Raw genomic sequence first — 18,712 nt, forward strand, 5'->3', positions numbered from 1 at the left:
TAAAGTGTATAGTTGAGATGAAAATGTGTTTATTTCCAGAACTCATGATTTTTGGAAAAAGAGGTCTGAGTTTCCAAATTTCATTTAAGGCTGATATTTGAGTGCTAAAGCATGTGGCATTTGGGAAAACGTTTAACAAATGGTACCACCTTGGTGCCATAGTCATTGCAACTGTGGCTATGTATTACCCATGTAGAGGCATTCCACATTGACAAAGCTTTTTATACGTTACTGCTTGTAACCATGCCTGATGGACTGAGGCGATCGCTGGTAGTAATCTTGCATATGGTGGCTACTAATTTAATCTTGTCTGATATGGTCACTATTCCAACCCTAATAATATCAACAGCTCCTAATGAGTTTCATTGAACATAAGTAGCTCTTATTACAGAAAAGGTTGGAGACCCCTGCTCTAGAAGGATGAATACAACACCCTTTGCATAATGTCTCCCAACTTAAAAGTCTATCAAACCCCTAGTTGCCTTTCTTCACTTGTAAGGGTTTTCATATCAAAACTTTCATTTTGTACAACTCCGTGCAAGGAACCAAATAAAATGTTTGCATTTAGAGAACAGTGTACTGTTTCCACCCACGTGGAAGGAAAACAGACCCCTCCTCACTTACAGGCTGGGTTGTAACTGTCCATAACCTGCAGTGTCCACCTCTGTCCGCCTGCCTCTTCCAATAAAGACACATTTCCCGTTCTTCAACTATTTGGTCTGAGACCAAAGTTTTTATTTTGCAAGCAGACTTTATCATCAATCAATTCTATATGAACAGCACTTCAGTGCTGAAAATCTACTAGTGTAACCTAGCACTCTGAAGTAACCAGAGAGCAACATATCAGTGCTATAAATCTTAATATACACAAATGCCAGTTTGAACAATGCAGTCCTGCATCGGTTATTAACCTGTGGTCTGTGGACCCATGGGGTTTATCGACCTGTATTCAAGGCGTCAACAAGAGTTTACAAAATTGAATGTTATTAGCAGATTCATTTATGTATAAGCAAAACTAAATTTAAAATGTAAATATGTTTTTGTAAATGTTAAAGAATTTGAACATGGCAGCTAAAATGTAAGTTGATATCTATCTATCTATCTGTGGCTTCGTTCGTAGGAGCAGGACAAGTACAACAAACACAATACAGTGTGGATGATCGGTGGCCTCAATTGAAGTGCTGACAAAAGAGAGCATGCATTAGGAGCAAAAAAAGATGGTGATATGCTAGAGTCTAGCATATCACTCCGTCTTTTAGAATTTATAGAAGATTTAGAAAGGTTCCATTTAAAGTTTTGATTTTTCTATAATTGTGAATTCAATATTTCATCATTTGTATATTGTTTAATGGATACTTGTTTCTTTATTTGTGTGTATTGTTTTGAGATTCAAATCATAGCATTTCCTTCGCCAGTGTCCTCGACTTTCAGTAATGATTCAGTTGAGATACCCAGAATCCAGAGGTGATTCAGTGTGAGGTTCCCCAGAACCCAGTGGTGATTCTGCAGGGGTCCACAGAAAACAAAGTGTTAAGAACCGCTTTAGCAGGGCAAAAGGGTATTTTTTGTAGCTGCAGTGTTGGTTGTAATATTTCTGTTTTTCATTAGTCAATCATGTAAAAATATGATTTCTATTATGTTTTTCTTATGCTTTGCTAAGATATTTATACTTTCTCTCTTTTTATTTTGTTGCAGAGGATATTTAGTTCGTTCATATATACAGAGAAAATTTCAAACGGTGAAACTGAAGTTCAACAGGTAAGTCATATCAGTGTTAAAGGAAGTCATTTGATTATGCGTGTACAATTCAATAATTCACGACCTTGCCTGTGCTCCAAGCAAACACCTAAAAGGCTGCGCCATTTGTTACTAGGTAGGTGGCGCCAGTTGATAAAATCTTTTCATGTGCAATTCCGATTTAAGATTGGAAAAAGTCAAAATTTACATTTTCAGCACTAAGGTTGAACCAGTTAGAAAGGTATGCGATCTGCATAAACGTAGTATGACCACTCGTGCAATCTTATCTCTTTGCACTTACTTTCAAGCAGTCTGTGCAGTAAGGAATGGTGTACATATTGCAGTGTAAACTAGGTTTATGCCTTCATAACCTTGTAGGTATTCACATTTTATAATAACTTGTTTGCACTTACTGTCACATTAAATTTACATTGATAAAGGGTTGATTTAAGTTCCGAAGTAAGTGTAGTAAAGTGCAATCCAATGTGTATGAATCAAGGTTTGGATGTCTAAGGCAAAAGCATTTGAATTGAAAGGGAAATGTCAGTAAAAAGAAAAAAAATGACTTCCAGATATTTCTTTTTCTGATTTCAGAAAAGTTTTATTGGTAGTTTCAGACATAAAAATAAAACAACGCAATAAAGTGAATGATGACAATCGTTTAGATGCGGTACACACAATAATTAACAGATGGTTCTAAGATATACAGTTGAGGTGTAATAATTGGATAAAAGCTGAAATGAAAGAGAAGTACTAGTAAGTAAACATATCACTAAATAAACCACCACAAAAAGTTAAAATAAAGGAAACAAATCATACATGAGACAGCAAATAAAATAACGGAGTCAGCTTAAGTAACCCCTGATTGGTCCACATTTCGTTGTCATGACTGGAAGTGAGCATAAATATGTTCAGTTATGCATAAAGGCGAATCTAGCCACGGAAGAAGTGTGACATGTGAGGTCAAAGTGGCGAGTATTTGGTCAAGGGAGCGAGAGATTGGTTCAGGGAGGCTTATGGGCACTAAAATAGTTGTCAAGGGTCATCAACAAGCGCCTGCGCGGAGGACGCCAAGGGGATTGCATAAGAGCCGTATTGTCCGAGCCACAGAGACTAAGTACCCAGTTTAACCAGCAGGCATTATTAGCTTTCCGGGTATCTTTCCAATTATTGAGGACCACCTTTACAGCAGCCGTGAGCAGAAGGTCAAGTAAGGCCCTATCATTGTCGTTGAGGGACTTGGCTTTAAGAAACCCAAAGACTAGGTAGGGTAGCTCCCTGGGTGAGGAGAAAGAAAAAACTTTATCCGTAAATTCGAAGACTTTATCCCAGAATGGGGTAACACATTCACATTGGAGGATAAGGTGGTCCAGGTCACCCTCTGCACAGTTGCAGTTCCAGCAAAAAGCGTCAGACCTGATGTTGTGGGCAAAAAGACGTGCAAAAGGCGTCCAAAAGGCTTTATGGAGAAGCCAGAATTTAGTTTGGGATAATTTGGGGCTGATTTTGTGTCGCATGCAGGTGTCCCAGGTTTTGGCCCAATCCATGTCTGAGATGGGGAAGGAAGAGCATGATGACCAAAACTGTTTGGTATGAGCAGTGAGATTGGAATGCTGTGGTAGTAGGAGTTTATAGAGCCATGACACCTGGTGACCTAGCCTGTTTAATCTGGTGAAATAGGACGGAAGGGAGGGAGGGTTAGAGGAGAGGTTCGCTTTGGTGATCGCTGTTTTTATATGCAGGAAGGAATCTAACTCAAGTGAGCTAAGGTTATATTTGGATTGGAGATCTTTGAACGACAGGGGATATTCACCTTCATATTGTTGGTGTGGGAAAAAGATGCCGTTTTCCACCCAGAGTCGATTGTATAGTGGTTTACCTTTGTAGAGCAGCGTAGGGTTATGCCATATTGATTCCCATCGTGAGCGTCGGATAGAGGCATCAAGTAGTTTATCCACTTTAAGAAGGGCTATTCTTGTATTTCTAAAAATAGGTTTCGAGCAGGAGATTGAATTTAGTTTAGTGAACAGGGCAGTCGCTGGGGCAACGTTCCCGAGGAGGGCCTTCTCTATCTCAAGCCACATGGGGGAGTAGCCCTCTGGTGGAGATACCCAGTAAGAGCCCTGTTTGGCAAGAAACGCAGTTTGGTATCTCTTGAAGTCCGCCAGGTTGACTCCACCTGCAGACTTGTCTAGGCGAAGTTTCTTTAAACTTATTTGTGTTTTGTTCCCTCTCCAAAGAAAATTTGTAAGCGCGGCGTCTAATTTGTGATGGAATTCCGGGGATAGCGTGAGGGGCAGCATGGTGATTAGATGATTGACTATAGGGGAAATCATTTTAATGGTCTTGATTCTTCCCCACCAGGTAATAAAGCGGGGGGACCACCCGTCTAGTTGCGTTTTAATTTTATCAAAGGTTATTTTTTCGTTACGTTGAAGTGTTTCAGCGAGATTGCTGCCAAATTCAACACGAGGTCTTTAATGAAGCCTGATTGCCAGTACAGGCCCAAATTACCCAACATGTCTCTTGTACCGAGGATATTCAGTGCTTTAACCTCCGACTTATCCCGATTTAGTTTATAGCCAGAATGTATTGAGTAGGTTTCTATGGTGGATATGAGGCCCTCAATGGAGGAGTCTGGCTGTTTGGTGATCACTAGAATGTCATCTGCGTACGCCGCCAATTTCACTCGCTTGTCACCGAATTCCATCCCCTTGATGGTCTTGTTACTTTTTATGGCAGCTAAGAGGGGTCCAAGGGCCAGGAGGAAAAGGCCTGGAGAGAGGGGGCAACATTGTCTGGTACCTTGTTCTAAGCGAAAGGGAGCCGAAAGGGAGCAGTTTATGGCAATTCGGGCTGACGGGGAGGATTATAGAGCCATAACCATGGCGAAATATGGCTTCTCCAGATTAAAGGACTGTATACAGTGTTGTAAAAAAAGCCATGACACTCTATCAAATGCTTTTTCCGCGTCGAGGGTGATGGCAACGGAAGGAGTGGCAGTAATTTTGGCTTTGTCTAAGACATGGCAGAGTAATCTCGTATCATCATTGGATAGCCGGTGTTTGAGAAAACCCACCTGCGAATTACTAATTAACTTGGGGAGATTGTGTTTAATCTGTTGGCTAAAATTGTAGCATAGATTTTACAGTCCAAATTTATGAGGGACATTGGGCGATAATTTTTTGTTAAAAGAGGGTCCTTCCCTTCCTTCGGGATAACTATTATGGTGGCCTCGCTCATTGAGTTAGTGACAGCACCATTGGTCATAAAGGATTGGAAAAGGTTCAAGAGGACCGGGCTAACGGGACCCATAAACTCTTTATAAACACTGTCTGAGAAGCCGTCAGGGCCAGGGGCCTTGTTGCTCTTAAGGGATTTGATGGAATTGGAGATTTCCTGTATTGTGAACGGGGAGATATTTCTTAACTCTAAACAATTGTACTGTACTCTAGAGGCAGGGACACTGGCATTAATCGATTTTGCAGCAGTCGCTTTTTCCACATAATTATGGATTTGCAGTATAATTTGATCATCTGATAGACAATCTGCAGATTAAAAAAAAAAAAGTTTCTAGCCAATACAGAGCGAAAGTTACTAAAAACATGGCGACACATGTTGCCACACAGTGGAAGGTCCTTCTCAAAGGTTGACTGGTCACATTTCTGTTGCTTATTTCCTACATTTAGGTGTTAAACTGACACTAATAAGTTGAAACCCTAGTCTAGGCAGTTTTAACATAAAGAATTGGTAACCGTGAACTGCGAAGATGTGTTTTTTTACTAAGGGGTTCTGAGCGATATCAAATAGACAACAAGAGCAACGCTGGAGTTGTCTATGATGTCACTGAGACCCGAGGTAAAACATGAGTTTTTATCAACTGTTGCTACGTCACAGCAATGAGTTATCAGACTTAGAAACAGTAATACATGCTGGTGGCTTTCTTCCAGAGCTGTACGTATCAAGTGCAAAAATGTCAAAATAACGAAGTAATACTATTACTGAAATGTGCTGCAAATTTGTGTGTTCTCGCTGCAAAATTGACAAATTATGACAACATAACTGATTGTTAGTAGCCAAAAGTATATCCATGCATAGTAAGCTCTGTGTAGGAGCCTGTGAATTTGGTGTGGGACCAGGACTGGCTTTAGCTCTAGTGACGCCCAATCAAAAAGAATTTTTGATGCCCTCACCCCCATGACCGCTTCCTCGGATTCTCTCACTACCACCAGGCAAAAGTGCCCCTCATCTCTCCAATCATAAGTTATGGCTACATAACCCCCCCCCCCCCCTCCCCCTCCCCCCCCCCCCTTCCCCCCCCCCCCGCTGCCTCCGCGACCCCATCTCCCCCCCCCCCCCCCCCTCCAGGTCGGTGCCCCTCGACAGGTCAGCGCCCAGTGCTGCTTCACCAGTCACTCTGCCCTGAAGCTGGGCCTGTGTGGGACGGTCGGTGTGGTGTGCAGTGCATAGGTTTGTCAAGTAGCTAGACACTGGTACATTACATCTATGAATAGATGTAAACTGTGCATGCCATGATTTAGGAGTTCTTTTGTAAGTTGGGGGTGGAAAGACTGCGATTAGCCAGTCAAAGTACTTCGGTAGGGATGCATTAATTATGCATGTGACCATTTAGGAGTGTTTTTTTTACATAAGGTGTGGGAAAGGGCAGTATGTTGTGTGCTGCTCTAATGATTGTCAAGTAGTTAAACACTGGTAAATTGTGTATGTGCATAGGTGTAAATTATGCAAGCATTAATTTAGGGTTACTTTTGAGAGAAGGGGCGGAGGGCGGCTCTGTCTTGTACAATACACGTTTGTGAAGTAGACGTAAGTACATCTGTAAAGAAGCGTAAACTGTGCATGTGATAGCTTAGTGCATCTATGCATAGGGAGTGGGGAAGGAAAGTGTGTTGTTTGGCGGAGGTTTCTGTAGTAGCCAAACACTGGTAAAGTACATTCAATGTATAGCCGTAAACCATGTATTTAGGTGTGATTTTGTGAATCGCTGTGGGTGGGCGGGCAGAGAGTTGTGTGCACACACAGATTTGTGAAGTATAAAAACAGTTGTAAGTTACATCCATGAGTAGGCATCTACTTCGTATGTGGTTATTTGGGAGTGCCTTTGTAAATAGCTGATGTGGAGCGGGCAATATTGTCTTGTGCAGTGCATAGGTTTATTTCCTCTCTCGGAAATTACAGCCTAGAACCAGACAGTCCGGAAGTGACTAGTCTGAAGTTTGTCTACCACGAACTATTCGCTCCGATTTATTTATTTTTTGTTCTTTTGTCCAGTAGTAAAATCTGTTAGTTTGCGTTTAAATGTCTGGGCATGCTGTGCAGACAGGGTGTCTGCAGTGGCCGCCTGCCATCCGACTGTCACGCGCACCTCTCTCCATGTCTAAATTTAACCTACTGGGATCTGTTTTGTGCTCCTGCCTTCGGGCTCCCTCAGAAATCAGATGTGCCTCATGTTGATGTAAGTCCCAAAAAACAGCGGCCAGCTTGTTTGTTCCCTTTCTGCTTCGCCGCAAAGCATGTTCAAAGCCTTGTTGGAAACTTAATTTCTCTTGGAAACACGCACAGACACTGCACAGGAAGTGGAAGCCCATGTAATATTTCTGTAGGATCTCTGGGATGGTGTCCACCGCCTGTTTGATGACATACAGTTTCCCTAACAGCCTTCCTTAGTGGTTTCGAGGTGGCTGCAGCTGGTTCTATGTTTCCCATTGAGGTACTACCCGAGGATTAAAGGTGACACTGCTCCATGTATATGCCTCTCAGATGCAGTCCCTGAAACCATGGCAACAATGTGGAGGAGCTGAACCTCTGGAGCTAGGCTGCGCCTTTCAATCTGAATTCTTCTCTCACTGAATTGATTATTCCGTTTTGCTGACAGTGGGTTTGGTGTCGCTGCCCAGTTTATCCAAATCTTTGTGGCGTTGTCTTTTACCAGGATGGAATAAAGAGGCTGAACTCCTTTTTTGCTGCGCTTTTCATATAAAATGTCCCCCACCTGCCTTTCATCGATGCACACTGTGCACAGACCGCTAGTATTTGGAGAACTCACCCCTATTGTGGATCAGTTTGGTTGTGGTTGAATTAGAAATAGGTTTATCAACGTAGAAGGCCATTTACAGCATTTGGCTGATATTTGCTCCAGGAATATGGAATGTGCCTACTGTTAGACCATGTTATTTACATTTATAAAGCGGGAACAAATCTCCCCCTAGCGGGTCTCTTGGTGCTACATGCTGGATGGCGGCTAAGTGATTGGTTGATGTTGCTGACTTAGTCTTGAAGGTGGTATTCAAATTCCTCATGCTTTAGTGGGTTTTAAGTATTCCCTGTCATACCCTAAGCATTGTAGCCCATTACTCCAGGTTAAACCAGTCATTAAAGGCCATCTCGCGAATTGAGTACCTATAATGAGATAAAAGAACTTTAACAATTGATATAGCCCTAAGTATAAGGGCTCTAAAGCTAATAGAACATTCCACCCACTAGGGGAGAATGTTCTAAATTAAAGTGGGCAAAAGAGAAAAACAAACACTGACATGTTAGAGCAGAGCGTCTAGGCCTGCCATTATTGGCTCTCTGCCACTCCGTTGTCTAAAATGCAGCCTCTAGCAGTTCAGTGTTATAACTCCAACTATTTTAGACAGCAAAGATGGTTACTGAAGCATTACTCAACATGGCAGCCAGAATGCATCTCATCACTTCAGATGTATTGTTGTGAGTACCAATAGCAAAAAAGGTGGTAAAAAAAATCACAATCGAGTGGAATGACACTCGGGATGCACTTCCTTTAACTAAGACAATGAACATTTGAGTAGCGGGGCAGATATGCGTGGATATTTTTTATCGTATATACACAGCAAAAGAAGGCACAGTTATGCACATATTAAAACATATTTGGCTATTGGATCTGTTTTTCAAGATTGCTTTATCTCCAGCAAGTTTGTGCGAGGAAGACGTACAGAAATCTACTTTTTAAAAGATGAAAGACCTAGTGAACTTAAAGGGCAAACCTCCATGCACTGTGATGCAGAACTGTGCAAAAGATTATTGTATCACACCGTTTGCAACCACACTGAAGATCTACTCTGTTCACGCTAGGAGAAGGACTCTTAAACTAAGACTTGACCAAGTTCCAGCTAAAAAAGTTCTTTGTGCGTGGCACAAGGAAGGAGATGTGCCCACTATGTAGTCCTAATGCCTTTTTTACTGTTTTCTGAAGCTTTAACTGTTTATTAACATTGTAATATTTATGACTCTCAAAGAACAACAAATAAGACATTTGAAGAACTCTCTTGAGTGTAAGACCTCTGCAAAAAATAGTTTTTGTTGCTCTGTAGGAAAATGCATCAATGCTGAAATGCTAAATGTATGTTTTTAGTAATTTGAAAATGGTATCCGTTTTAATTGTTTTGGGCGCGTCATTTAGCAAAACATAAATGTAATTGAAAATGATGGTCTTAGAAGATTACATAAAATGAATATAAATGAAATGTGAAACAGATTGCATTATTGGTTTACTTCTTGCTGTAAGAGTGGACCTGCACCTATAACTGGTTGATGTATTCCATTATCAAGGTCCGAAGCAAACCATAGGTGACTGCCACCTGCAGCACACCAACTGAGACATGGCTACTTGAGACCCTGGCTTCACTAACCGTTCCTAAACTCTAGTGTTAATATATCCATGGCACATTAGCAATTTATCTAACAAAATGCTATTTTGAATTGACAGTATGTTTATTTGTAACTTGTTTTGTAACCGTAAACAAAAAACATAAGCATGAGTTCTTTATAAATTCGAATTATGGTAAAAGGTTATTCTACAATCAGGGTGGGCATTGAATAAGAGGACAGGCTGTTGTAAGGGGCATAGTTGAAGTAAAGTATGGGGCTAGGCTTTAGTTTGGAGTTAGGGTAGAGTTTAGGTCAATGGGTAAATTGATGTCAGGACACAGGCACTTCTGACTATTTGTTTATTGAACAATTAAATGCAAATCATAGCATTTTCCCAAGGACCGTTATAGGCCAACGTTTTTGCCTTCAGCATTCTGTTCTACTTTTGCTTTATTACCTGCAACCTTTTTTTTCCATTTAGAAGTAGTCTCTTCTACATCACTCAGAAGTGCTCTCACTAAGATCCTGAAAGTGTTGGTCATTTGTAAGGATTTCAGACTACCTCTTGCTTCACTCAGTCAAATCCCTACGCTCACCTCTAGTCATCTTATTGCTTTACCAACAGCTTTAATAATCCATATGAACCCTAAGCTCTTGTACCGGGTTCCTCCAATCTTAATCCTTCAAAATTAGCATTAAAAACATACATTGGATGGTTGAGCAGTCTATGTGGACTCAGTTCAACCCCTGACTGCTGTAGCCTACCAGTAAGTGCTTTAAAACAGAGCCATGCAACCTTGGTCTTTAGTTAAAATACTGCACCTTAAATCAGACATTTTCAAATATTCTACTGGACCAAACTGATAACTGAATAAAGAGGCCTTTATATGAAACTGTTGAAGCATGGTCTGCAGTAGCTAGGGATGGCTTAATCATGTGTTCCTTTGGACATTTGAAGAATTTCTGAAGAGTAATAATTTTTATTGCCAGACATTAGTATAGCCCTTACTACCCCAACCCTTCCACCTTTCTCCTAAGTGCACTCGGGACAAAAGAGTGTGGGCAGAGATTCCTGTCCCTTTAGGTGGAACTGAATGTGTTGGAGCTTGTGATGTTTTTAAGAATGTCCTTCCCTTGACTGAGGACAACTGCAGGACCCCATGTGTGATGCTCACAAGGAACAAGGTCCACATGGTGTTTTTAGAGTCCCGTTACTACATCCTTCCCCTGAAAATGTTCAGAACCACCTTTATCGGGGGTGGTATATTGGATGCCTGTTGTACTCCCCCAGGAAAAGAATAGGGGACCCCTATGTAAGAAAAATTGTGTCCACCTAGATCTTCGGCTTCGAACTGAGCATCATATGAGACCTCATCCTTAAGCAAACCCCACAACCCTCCGGTCTAGCCCCAATGACTACAGTAAATAATCAGAGATTAGGATAGTGAGAGTGGGGTGACACCTGATATCCCTGGATCTTCCTCATGCAGGGCCATACAAACTGTTGTGCTCTCTGCGGCTTCTTTAAGCCGTTGGTACGCCAAAACATAGGGATATGAAGATTATTCTCATCGGCTCAACAGTCCGTGGCCTATTGGTTTACATTAAAAAACTTTCTTATGAATCTCATTCTTCCTTTGATAAAGGATTAGGCTGTAGCGACTCCTAAACCAGGATCTGTCAAGATCCAAATTTGGCTTGCTGGCAGGACTATGGGTCCGCACTCATCAATCACTTGATATGTCAATGTGGGGACCCAATTGCGATGTCTCAGCTCGCCTGCCCTCTTGCCCTTTTTCTGGAGACCAAGGTATGTGTTGTGAATGGTCTGTGCTGCTGTGTTGTCTGGAGTAGTGGGAAGGCCAAGTCACTTTTCAGGGAACAAAAAACCACCACCTGTGGCTCAGTATAAACCCACCACTCACCTATTCTATTCCTGGGCTACCCTTTGGGTTGAGTCCCAATCACTACAGCACACAGGACCTCCCACTGTGACACACCTCACAGTATCACGTTCCCGAGAAGTGCCTTTACTGGTAGTGCTGCAGCATAGAGCACTCTTCCACCTTTTATAGCACTCTGCCTCAGTCAGTCTTTAGGAGCACGCAGAGTCACCCTGCCAATTTGATACTGTACACTTGAAGCCAGGCCACACCCACAGTTTCTTATGTCAGAATTTGATTGTCACCGAAAGAAGCCAACAGTGGTCGGTCACCCTGCTAATAATACAACTCACTTCTGTATATGAACCATAGCGCTCACCTGAGCATTTGCTCTGTAGTGCAGGGCGAAGTTTTGTAGGATGGTTGAAACAGGCAGTGTTACAGGACTTTTAATTGTGGTAACTTCAGCAGGCTACAAGGAATTCAAGTTGAATCCAAACATTTGCTTCCTTCTACCTGGCCTGTAAAGCAGCCCTTGCCTTCCTTGTCAAACTAAATCGACTTCAAAGTAAGCCCCATCTGTTCAGGAATCATTGGAGACTGTGAGAATGTGCCTCTTTTTGTGTGGTCTCCCTAATTTGTTTGGACTGATGGTGGTAGATTTTGAACTCTGCACCGGAGCACTGTTTTGTAGGCCTCAAGGTATGTGCCCTCACCCATAAAACTTAGTAAAATTGTCTAACTCCCAAATGGCATAATTAACTTCAGTAAAAACACAGTATAGGCTACAAGAAATACACAAATGACAGGGAAAGGTTTAGTGATCTGTGGACTTTACACAAGACTGGCAAAGGCATTGTAGCCCATAAGGTAACGTGTCTAGTGTTTAAAAGGGATATGAGCAAGAATTTAATGCTGGCACGCTCCTACGGTGACTAGCCCACAAAAGCTATTTTCAGTGTAAAGGGATGTGGCTCTACTTTGAGGAAAAACACTTCAGTTCAAAATAAAAATATAACCCTGTTAACCCTGATAACTGAGATTCGGAACAAGCTACTGTAATAATTTAAACACTATTTTTTATGTTTATTAAAAATCATTTCTGTGGAGAAGTTGGCTTTTTAATAAATGTTTAGGAAACTTTACCTTTTTAAAATTACACTTTACCTGCTTGAGCCTGCAATAGGCTAATTGCCATTTGCCTGCTAGCAGATGGCCCTGATAGCGCTTCCCCTTAAGGAGGTGTGAAAGCTGCTCTCAGAGCTGGAACAATGGCATAGTCCTTTTTACAGACAGACCTGGGTGTAAGGTATAGGGCAGATCACAGCTAAAGGAGGACTGCTCGGAAGGGTCCAGAAACTTCATTAACTTGAAAGGGACCAAGGCATGAGGGACGCCTATTTATAGTTAAGTGTAAAGGCAGACCTGGAGGAAGAGACACTTTTTGTTCCATAGGCACTATGAAGCCGGCTTGGCTCCAGCCCAGTAGAAAAAGGGAGCTGGGTTCAAAACAAATATGGTGTAGCTGAAGACGAGGCAAATGTTCATTTCCTTAAACACACCCCTGGCTGGCACACAAGCTCCTTACAGGTGTAAAAAGATTCTGCCATGTTGAATTTGCCTCCGTATAGTACACTGTGGGGTAGTTTGGAGTATGGCCAAAGGATCTGCTGCAAAAGTAGTAAGGGTTGCTCCTGGGAACTTTTTCTTATTGATTAGCGAGTGACCAGCAGTTATCTTCCCCCCCCCCCCCCCCCTGCTCCCTGGCAAGTGAAACCTACAGAGCTGGTACCCCATCTACAGCTCATCACAATACTCTCTGAGCCTAGAGAAGAACAGAAGGGATTATAATTGTTGTTTGAGACTTGTGTGTAGGCCTGAAGGGCTGGACCTACTCCCACTTGTACCCAGAGCTAAGACGTGGGCTCCATGGATCAGTGGGCTGCCCTCCTGTGTGACTACAAGGACACAGTAAGCTGCTAGAGTACTTTTTCCTGAAGTGTCCTGCTTACCAGTATCAACTGGACCCTACTGGTGGCCTCTGCTGGAGTGATGCATGGAAGTGACAAAAAGGAACTTCTCCAGAAACTCCAAAAAGTTGGATCTTCGAAAATCTGTCAACTTCCAATACCTCCGGAGCATCAATGGGACCTCACAGCACAAAGACCTAATTTCAAAGTGACATTATAGAGTACAGCTTCAGAGTTGCCCCACTGGAGTATTTTGAGCTCCATAAAAAAGATTAAGTCAGATGTAGAAATCTTGTGTAAGAGAAGGCATGAATAATATCTGCCTGACGCGACGACTTTGTACCACTCAGTGCGTTTCCAGCCTACACCTCCCGCTTCAGTAGGTAATTGTTCAGTGTCTATCTGGCTTTGGGAGGACTTCAGCGGATACAACCTGCAACCTTGCCATGCTAGAAGAATTTAACTTCCATTTCAGAGACTAAGTCAGAAGGTAAAATCTTTGATGGGGACAAACCTACATGGTGTATTTGCCCTGAGCTCCATCATGGTCAGCCTGAACTCTACTTACTTTTTAATCAAACATGAACAGTGAGTAATGATTGTTGCTTTACTTTTTCTTGGCGTTTTTTAGCTTTAAAGCTTTAAAAATTCATATCTCCAGTTCCTCTTCTTGTACGTTTGTTGTTTTGGTGGTATTTTACACATTGAATCTTTGTCTATTTGTCTAAGTTGGTTGTGGGTTTTTTATTGTGTTTTGAATTTTTACCTATTTTGTTCTCCGTCTTCTCGGTGTCATAGGTGCCAAGGGGTTGAGCCCAGGTTTAAAATATTGAAACTGAGCATTACCTTATATAGTTTGTTGCCTTATTACTTGTGGTAGACTTTCATCGGCCCCAATTAATAATCCTCTTTATTACATGCGTTTTAAATAGAGCCCTTGTATCCAAGGTACTCTAAGGCATGGCACAAACACGCTGTTTACTTCAGTCAAGCAATCTTCTGTGGCCTCAAAGCTAACCCTGCCCCCAAAGACTGATAAACACAGGCTGGTTACATACTGCCTTTTTAACTACCCCTTAAGTCTCTGGTGCCAAACATGCCACCATGGGTCATCTTTAATGCTGGTATCCAGTACCCCATCTTCTTGACAACTACTGAAAGATTTGTAAGCACCTATCACATTCTGTCATCTGCAAGATATTGCAGCAGCGTAGAATTCCAAAGCACACTGGGACTGCCTTGGTTACCAGCAAGGCCTGATAGTTAACTTAAGGACCCAAGTCATTCATAAGGATGTCAGAATCAATCTGGACTATTTTTAACTTTGAAAATGGAAACAAAAGCCATGACTGCTTAAGTAATTTCTATGTAAACCGGTTTTACCGTAGCTGCTTCAGTCATATCTAATGGCAACAGAACATGTGTTAGTTGCTTGTCAGTCCTAAGAGCATGAGAACAAAGACTTGCAGCTTTGACTTATCAGAGAACAGCAGAAGACACTCTAACGTCCTCAGTCACTGCTAAGGACTGGCTCATTCACTCATTGCTGATGATATTAGGACAAACCCTGCTTCTACCATACTTAAGGGTGCCACAACAAACAGTAACTGCTTCAGTAATACTCAAGAGCAACAGAATAAACACACAGTCCCAGAAGATCTTTGCATTCAATGTTTGCCCTGTCATACTTCTGACTTTGTATGTAGACGTGACTATGTAGTATCTCTCTGATCACCACTTTCAGCACACTAATTGATCTGACTCCTCTAACACTGGCTGATTGGTTCTGGAGTTCTGTGATCAGATAGTCCCTTACAACTGAGATATTTATTACACAATTATTTTTAGAGTGCGTTGCTGGGTTAGGTGCACTTCTGTAGTCCTGATGACCCATAGATTTCTGCCATAGGGTCGAAACACCAATGGAAAACCAAGCAGATTAAAATGTAAAATAAATATTTGATTCATGCTCGGTGGGCATTATTTACACTTGATCATAGGTTATTGAACTGGGAATCAGCCTAAGGCATTTTCCCTGCATTTTAAGGTCTCACCCAGCGTTGCTGCGAACATGCGCAGCTCGCTCGGCGAGATTTATTGTTAATGAGAAGTTTGAGAAAAGGGCTTAAAGCCCGCCCCTTATTTTCATTGGCTTGCGTCACCGTTTATGGTAAACAGTGGCTTACCGTTGGAAATAAGCTTTCTGGGGTGTCTCCTTTTCACTTTTTTTGTCCGGCACACCCGGACTGGCTCGTCTGCTTACCTTCTGTCATAAACGTATTTCTTATCTTTGTGGATACCATCTGTTTTCACTCAGCCCCGTTAACACGGGGCTGAGTGAAAACAGATGGCGAGCGTTTGTTTTGTTTGTCCCCTGAGACGGCAATGAGAGCGGGTCTTCACGCAGAGGTGATGCCTGGCTGCATCCTAAGCAGCAATTCACTTTTTAGCTTTGTTGATGTTTACTTCCCAGTAGATACAGGATAACTGAACTGCTCTCTCTCTCTCACACACACACACACACCACCCATCCTTGCGTGTTTGTTTGCAGGGCAAGTTTATATGCATGCCGACATCACCATTGTGGCACAGTGAGAATGTGTGACGTGTAGGCTCCACCCCTCTGTCACCGCGAGCTGACACCATCTTGAGACGCCGTGTCAGTATCACGTGCAGGTGTCTGCAGAGTAGTATCGAGGTTGTGTGTATGTTTGCGAGCCGTTGTGTAGCCAAGTGTGCTACGTGAACTGAACATATACCACTTTATGGACCCTCGTTTACGCAGAGCAGCGGTGCGTGTAGACAACCCCTCTTGTCACAGTGTCCATGCAGTGCATGTGTGCTGCCTGTGTGTTAACAGGCACAGGCCCCGGGCCTGGTATATGGGCAGTGAAGACGTCTTCCCCTGCCTGCACACTGAACGTGCACCCCGCTCTCCTGTCACTGGCTCCAGCGCGTAGTTTTCTTGCTCTGTCTGAGGTCTTCAAGGCTGACTCGTATCAGCTGCTCCTTTCGGTTATCTGTGCTTTCTCTGCAGTAAGGGTGCTGTCTAAACGCTGGGAACAGAGTCCTAGGCATACCAAATGACACTGAGCTTGGCGAGGGGGGCAAAGAACAGCCAAGGTGTACCTACTCCCTGGGCATGCGGTCACACAGGGGATTTCAGCTGCGCCCATGCGGGCGAGAAGGGTTAGCAGGTAGATAGAGGTTTCTGATCTCTGCCCATAGCAGGGTACCGGGGTAAAGAGCATTCAGGTGGAATCTGAGCTCTGCCCTGTGGCCCTTGGGTGGTAAAGAGTGAAGTGTGGGGGTAAAGAGCAACTGGAGGGCACCTGGGTTCTGGATACAGGAACTGAAGGGGTACAGCGCAGCTGTGGGCAAGCCTCCCGTACCCCCCGGGGGTAAGGCTGTCTCAAAGAAACTATACTTCAGAACTGGCTTTAAGTAGCCCCTCACTGCCGCCTCTGCACTGTAGCGCTAACACCGTGAGTTATTGCACCACGTGGGAGGCAGGATTGCCCAACAAGCCTAAGAGTAAAAACACATATTCCTTCCTTTAGCTTGCTCCCATAGTGATGCCTGGTTGCATCCTAAGCAGCAATTTTTAATTTGTTGATGGCTAGATGCGAGTGCACATACCCTGTTTGATTGTTTAAGTAGGCGCATCCGTATGCCCCTACACTTTTAAGTGCACTATAAGGGAGAGTTTGTGAATCCTAGTGTGTGTTTTTTTTTTTTTTTTACACAATGTGTGCTTGTGTGTTTATTTATGCGGTCTGTGCTTATGTTTCCCTCCTTAGATATACGCATTGACTCATTAACAAGGCAGAACACTCAAGTTAACTCGTGTTGTGAGTGTGTGTAATTTGTGAGTGAGCATGTACGTATTTGTTTGTCTGTGAACTGTTTGCATCTCTCCTTTGAGTTTTGTATACAAGAACACCTATTCTAACCAGGGTGTGTGTGCTTAAAATGAGAGAAGTCAAAATGTGTGCGAGTGCGTATATCAAAATACGCTTGTGTGTGTGTAATCGCCATTTGGTGAGTGTTAATGTGTGTTTTGTTTATCTGTGTCTGTGTTGGAGAGTCGATGTTGTGCGCCTGCGCCCGCTGGTCTGCTGTCTTGAACAAGTCAACCTTAAGACACAACAAAATCATAACACATACTTGCTCGTCTGAATTTAGGACAGACGTGGTGTTTCATTGCGCTTCTTTATGCCTAGGGCGATCTGAGAATTGCTCCAAGTACATTTCTGAACGGATTTTGTCGAACGTGGCCCCCTCGAGTTGGGTCCAGTGCTTCTCGGAGGAGTGAGGTAGCAGTGAAGGCCGGTTGCTCTCCCAGGCACATCTATACTAAAAGTAAGACCAGTTAGAATATGAGCCCTTCCTACTCTGCTTGTCAGTGGTGGATTACCCTATCGCTTAAGATTCCGAATTGTTGACAATGAAGAGTATATAAAAGTATCGTTGGGAGATGCTAATTACAAGATGTAGGACATGCCTACAGAATCGGGGAGGACAAAAGGGGGGGGGGAGGGTTTGTCAGTCTGAGATGTAAAGCATTTAAAAATTCCATTAGTTTATCTGTTAGAAAGTTGGTACCTCGCAGGTGTGTCAGATTTCACTTATTCATAAGTGCAGTGCAAAGTTGTTTGTGAATATATACAGCGTATGGTAAGAACGTCTTTTATATCCTACAGCAAAACACTTCTAGGTGTGCACCTGGCACATCGACCAGAGGGAAGCAGAAGTGTGCATGCCACGCTGAGCTAACAGCCAATTCGTTCGAGGGTGGGCGATGAGCGAGACATTAAAGTTAGTTAATGCAGCACAGTGCTTTTTGCTATTGTGAGAAATCATCGCGATATACTGGACCTCTGCATGCATATTTTACCTCTGTAACACTATACCATTACCAGTACACGCTGCAGTGCGCCATCGGCACCATGTCTATTCTCACTCGAGTTTCAATAAGAGCACCGCACTGCGCCACTTAGATACTACACATATGGACCATGACCCCGCCCACTTTAACGTCAAATGGCTGTGATATTACATACGGGGTAGCCGAGAGAAGGTGCCTTTGAGTGCACATATGAGGCAGAGGGGGGAATAGTGGGTGAGCACAAGTGGGGTGAGGCTAGAGAGACGGGAAAGTTTGTGGGTGTATAGCTGTAGAGAGAAAAACAAGATGAATGGAGAAAAGAGTGGGAGAGTAATGGGGAGAAATACAAATGCAATCCAGGAAGAGACCGAAAATATACATGAAAGGAGATATACAGCAATAAAGCGAGAGAATGCCCAAAGACACACCCCAAATGTGGATCGCCAACATTATGGAGGACACAGCATGGCCCGGAGGCACAAGATGGCGGGCGAACCAGCAGGTGATTCCCCTACCTTGGGCCCGGCCTGCCATCTTATCCTACATGGATCTTGCAAGGGGAGGTGGGTGTCCCTCGGCCAGAGTTGTCGATAGGCCTAGCC

At 43.1% G+C, this 18,712-nt stretch overlaps 1 protein-coding gene across 1 annotated transcript in view; it reads left to right on the top strand.

Moving 5' to 3' along the window:
* The first annotated feature begins 1,689 nt into the window (after positions 1-1,689).
* Positions 1,690-18,712, top strand: part of CACHD1 (cache domain containing 1) — a 198,246-nt gene continuing 181,223 nt past the window's right edge. The window contains exon 1 of the mRNA XM_086953590.1: positions 1,690-1,758. The gene's annotated coding sequence lies outside the window, so the exon portion shown is untranslated. The remainder of the gene's footprint in view (positions 1,759-18,712) is intronic.

The sequence above is a fragment of the Lissotriton vulgaris genome, chromosome 1_1 (assembly GCF_964263255.1).
Source record: "Lissotriton vulgaris chromosome 1_1, aLisVul1.2, whole genome shotgun sequence".
Taxonomy (NCBI): Eukaryota; Metazoa; Chordata; class Amphibia; order Caudata; family Salamandridae; genus Lissotriton; species Lissotriton vulgaris.